Source organism: Melozone crissalis, unplaced genomic scaffold, assembly GCF_028551555.1.
Source record: "Melozone crissalis strain CALT ecotype California unplaced genomic scaffold, PUWL_Pcris_2 ptg000218l_1, whole genome shotgun sequence".
NCBI lineage: Eukaryota > Metazoa > Chordata > Aves > Passeriformes > Passerellidae > Melozone > Melozone crissalis.
The window spans coordinates 127,873-133,736 of NW_026535981.1; positions in this window are offsets into that span (position 1 = coordinate 127,873).

A 5,864-nucleotide genomic window follows, 5' to 3' on the forward strand; every position below is an offset into this window, starting at 1 on the left:
AGGGTCCCCTGTCCCCCCAGGTCCCCCTGCCCCTGGCCCCGCAGCCTCCCCCAGAAGATGTTCCATGAGATCGACCCCAGAGCCTGACATGGGGACGGGGGGCCGGGGCCCTGGGGGTGGGACAGGGGGACAGGGACCCCCCGGCAGAGTCTCCGTGTCCCCCAGGGCCAGAGCCTGGGCCAGGGCTCCTTCACCCTGCTATAGATAAATATCATAATATTGGCTTTTTGCAAATATTAAAATGAATTTAATATGTGTTATGCTACAATAGCTTTGTTGTAAAGATATAATTTTTATTTCTGTTTTTAATTAAGCTTAGACATAGTAGTGAAATATCTGACAGAAGTGTGCTTGTGTTAAACTGCCTGCTTGGATGGGATCACATCCAATGCACACAGGATGAGGACGCCTGTACAGATCTGCCAACTATCAGCACTCACTGTCTGAAGGCAGAGTGGACCAAGGCCCAGAAACTGGAGGTGATAAAGAGGAGCCAAAACCACAGCCAAGAAACACACATGCTCTGAAAAGGCAGACCCAAGGAGCGGTCATGTAAAATTGTTCCTGGAATATGTAAAGTAGTTTATGGATATGCATGAGGGTCTATGAATATGCAACAGGCTGATATAAGGGGAAAGGTATTTCAGGGGGATCCCCGAAGGTAACAGGGTGCTCCTGGCTGAGAGCCGTAATAACCTTTGCTCCATGACCCTGGTCTCCCATTGTCCTTTATTAAACTTTTTACATTTTCACAGGAGGGTGAACGTGCTTTTCACCAATGGAATCTCAAGGAAACAAGGGTCAGTTGTTAAGCCAAGGCTCTCCTGTGACCAAGTGGGGCCTCATGGGACACCGGTGCAACTGGGACATTGCCAGGTCTGGTAGGAACAAGGCTCCATTATTGCACAGCAAGGCCTCAGGGCGCCCAGGAGAGCAGCGTGACAATGACATCTTGGGGAACCAAGTGTCACCTGCAAACACAACGGGGCCTCATGGAAGCCAGGTGCCATTTGGATATTGCCAGGGCAGGTGGAACTCAGTGTCCACTGTGACACAGCACAGCCTCATGGAACTCAGCAGAGCACTGGGACAGCCTGGAATCTCATGGAGTCAAGGCTCTGCTTTGGCAAAGTGGGGCCCACAGGACACAGGTGCCACCGGGACAATGCCAGCTCTTGTGGAACCCAGTGTCCACTGTGACACAGCAGAACCTCATGGAAACATGGGGACCACTGTGACACAATGGAATCTCATGGAAGAAAGTGTCAGTTGTGAACGCAGCATGGCTTCACAGAAACCAGGGGCAATGGGGACCGTGCTGTGGCTCATGGGAGCAAGGGGCCATTGTGACACAGCGGGGCCTCTTGGAACCCAGGAGAACATTGTGGGTCCATGGATCCTCATAGAAGCACGGCCCCATTGTGACAAAGGGCAGTGTCACAATGGTCTCCTGGGTTCCATGAGTCCTCGCTGTGTTTAGAATTGACACTTGCTTCTCCAAGATTCCATGGCATCCCTCTGCTCTCCTGTGATTTGAGGCTGTGCTGTGTCACAATGGACACTTGTTTACACCAAGGCTGGAGATGTCCCAGTGGCACTGGGCTTCCATGAGGCCATGCTTTGTCACAATGGGGCCTTGGTTCCATGAGATTCCAATGTCCCACAATGGTCTCCTGGGTTCCACGAGGCCTGCCTTTGTCACAGTGCAACCTTGCTTGCACGAGCCTTGGCAATGTCCCAGTGGCACAGAGGTTCCATGAGACCCTGCTGTGTCACAATGGTTCCATCAGGTTCCATTGTGTCACAGTGCTCTCCCAGGTCCCATGAGGCCTTGGTCTGACACAGTGGTGTCTTGTTCCTACTAGGCCTGACAATGTCCCTGTGGCACCTATGTCCCATGAGGTCCCACTTGATCAAAGCAGAGCCTTGCTCCCATGAGATTCCACTGTGTCACAATGTTCTGCTTGGTTTCATGAGAACCTGATGTGTTGACAATTGATTCTTGGATCCTAGAGATTCCACTGCATCATGGCAGTGTCCTTGGTTCCATGAGGGCCAGCTTTGTCACAGCTGGACCTTGGTTCCATGAGATTCCACTGTATCACAGTGGCGTCCTTGGTTCCATGAGGCCCTGCTGGGTCACAGTGGAGCCTTTGTGCCATTCGTTTCCACAGTGCCACAATGGTCTCCAGCATTCCATGAGGCCATGCAGCAAAAGAGTGGGCCCTTGGTTCCATGAGTTTCCATTTCATCACAGTGATCTCCAGAACTCCATGAGGCCTTGCAGCAAAAGAGTGGACCCTTGAATCCATGAGTTTCCATTCCATCACAATGATCTCTTGCATTCCATGAGGCCCTGCTGTGTCACTAAGGAGCCTTTGTTCCATGTGTTCCCATTGGGACACAATGGTCTCCAGCGCTCCATAAGGCTGAGTCATGAAACTCTGGGCACTTGGTTCCATGAGATTCCACAGTGTCACCCCCTTGATCTTCTTTAGCCTTCAGTTCCATTTTAAAAGTCATAATTACAACACTTCATTAGCATACTCACATTTGCATAAAGTTGTGTCACAGTTTTACAACCCTGTGTGGCTTCAGCACCTGCGTCCGTTCCTCCTGTGGTGCTTGTCAGTCTTCTGGTGGTCTTTTGATGAAGGCTTCTATCATCCTTCTCACATTGGAACTTTGTACCTGGATCATCAGCCCATGCCTGGTGCTCCTTGTTCTGCAGTCTAACCTGGTTCGAGCTGATTTTGCCCTTTGCAAGTTCTGTTCAAACTTGCTCTCTTGCTCTCGGCGCGTTTGTTGTGTCGCTTGTTCTGCTCTCTCGCTTTCTCTGCTGTCTCGCTGGCTTTGCCTGCATGTGAAAAATGCATGTATTTTATGATTGGCTTTTTGCAAATATTCAAATCAATATTATATGTGTTGTGTTAGAAAGTAATGCTGTATTAATTCTCTTAAGTACTGTGTTAAATATAGTTTTAGGTTATAAAAAATGTTAAAATAGAAACTATGCTATGTAAGATACTTTTTTTAAAGAAAGGACTCACAGTGAGATAGCAGGCACAGGACACCTAAATCGTTCAGAGAAAAAGAATTTGTTGCTCTCTTATGAAAAGAAATGAACTTCTTCCCACCTCGAAGGCGCTGTTAGGATTCAGAGGAAGAAGCTGAAACTGACCAGACAGAATCCTGTGTTTGAATGCAATTTATGCATCATGTATGAAGTGTATGAATATGTAAGAGGCGGTTGTTTTTAATGGTTAATCCTCTGTTACTGGGTGTCCTTTTTCGGGCTTGTGCTGCCCAGAGAAATGTACTCGGACGTCCGTAACTCTTTGTCTCTATTCTCTCATACTGTCCTAATTCAAATTGTTCAAATTGTTATTACGCTAATTGTATTGCTATTTTTTATAACCATTTTCTTACTATTCAACTTCTAAAATTTTAAAAACAAGTGATTGGTGTTTTTCACACTTATTAACACCCCCCTCCATAAAAGAGGGACCATCCCCGTCTGCCTGAGACCCAGAGCTCGGCTCTCCCTGCCCTGCAGCCACTGTTATAGATACATATTATAATAGTGGCTTTTCACAAATGTAAAAATGGATTTTATATCTGTGGTGTTGAAATAACTTTGCTATATCGTTTCTGTTTCTGTTGTTAATTAATATTAGACATAGTAGTGAAATAGCCGATATAATTAGGCTTGTGCTAAAATGCCTGCTTTGGTTGGGATAACATCCAATTGAGAGGAACAGCAGATTTGTCTTTACAAACCAGCTGTGGGACTGCTGGTAGATAAAACTAGCTCTGGGAGAAGAAAGACACAATGGGAAAGATTCCACTAATTAATGGGAAAAGATATTTGCCTTTACATATAAACTTTAGGATTGGTGATAAATGAAATTAGATATTGAAAGATGAAAGAAACAATGGGGAAACCACTAAATTCCGTAAGAATTAAAAATTAAAAGGGAGGGTTATTCGTTAGAGGGAAATCTTTGGTATCAGGTGTTTCAGGAAGTCTGTGCTTCTCAACTACCTCAGCCAGTGGGGAAAGAGAGAAGGGTAATGTGGCAGGGAAATTGGGATAAAAAGGAGGCTGCATCCTCCAACATTTTGAGAGACCCCAGGGGAATGCCCCATGGCCTCTCCCTTTATTTGAATAAGTAAAAGGACTCCTCTGTCTCCTTTCTGGACATAAATCTCTGATGTTTGTGGATTAATTTTCCTAACATAATGAACACAGGATGAGGACACCTGTACAGATCTGCCAACTGTCAGCAACCACTGTCGGAAGGCAGTGTGGTCTGGACCCAAAACTGAAGATGATGATAAAAAATGGACTAAAACCATAAGCCAGGAATACTCATGCTCTAAAAAGGCAGATCCAAGGACAAGATAGGCTAAGGAGTTCTGGGAACATGTAAACTGGTTAGGGGAAATGTTTACTATGCATGAGGGTCTATGAATATGCAAAAGGTTGGTGTAAGAGAAAAGGTATTTAAGGGGTATTCCCAGCTGAGTGCCAAGATGCACCTGGCTGTAATAACCTTTGCTCTATGTTCCTTGTTTCCTATTGTCCTTTTTTAAATTTTTTATATTTTCACAGGAGATTGAATGTATTTTTCACACCCCACACCCCCTGCCTGCTGACATATCTTGGCAGCCCAGCCTGGTGCTCCCCAAGCCCTGCTGGGGCACCTGGATCATCCAACCCACCCCTGTGGGTTTGCGCAGCAAAGCCTCTGTCAGTGCTGTAGTTGTTCTTTGTTTGCTTTATTATACACACCAGTAAATAACTGTTATTTCTATTCCCGTATCTTTGCCTGAGAGCCCCTTAATTTCATGATTCTACTAATTCAGAGGGACAGGGTTTACATTTTCCATTCCAAGAAGGGCTCCTGCCTTCCTTAGCAGACACCTGTCTTTCAAACCACAACAAGGTAAAAAATCAGCTCTTCCCAAGGGGTTTCCAATATGGAGCTGAGACCCAATGGATGTTCCTGCCCCAGCATTGAGTCAGGTGCCTACTGGGATCCAGGATGACGTGGAGACCACCAGCCAGGCGTCTTCCCAACTTGTCTTCCACAAGGTTCTGCTGCCATGGGGATTTGTCCTCCCTGATCTCCATCCTCAGCTCCTGGTCTGGGGGAGGAAGGGCAACGAGAGGATGGGATTTGCCTCCATGCCAGAGGGAAGGACATCCTCCCAATGTGTCCCCGGCAGGACGGCATCAGCAGCAGGATTGTCCTGCAGCCAGGGGCCGTGGTGGGCTGGGAGATGGAGCAGGAGAGAGTGGGAAAGGGGCACTGACTTCCTCCTCAGCTGCCTGGGGGTTCCAGGGCATCTTCCTCTTCCTCACATCCCCCTCCATCTGGCCAAGATTTGGGGAAGGGAAATCCTGCTTAGCAAGGAAAACAAGGGATGAGCATATTGGGTTTGAAGGTCCCCCTGCCCAAGTCCGTGTCTAGATGTCAGCATCATGTGTCCATAAAAATCTGCTCTAAAAAAGCCTCCCAGGAGTTCCCCATCTCTCGTCTCTCAGTTTTGGGGTTCTGGGATTCCTCCCTGTCCAGGATGCTGGGTGTCCCAGCAATCCCAAAAGCTCCTCTCTATTCTGTCTCCCCATTAAGGCATGCTGGGGGTTTTGGGGGTCCCTTCTCCCCTCATTCTCTGCTCTGGCCTGCAGCGGCTCCAAGGAGTCCCCCCTGCCCCTCTCCAGGCTCTTGAGGCTCCCACCAATGGTGGCGCTCCCCCCCCTCTGGGCTCCCCACTTTGGGCTCCTGGGGGACACAGGGCTCTGCTGTCCCCACAAGAGGCCTTTTCTGCTCAGCTTCTTCATTCTCCAAACATCCCCC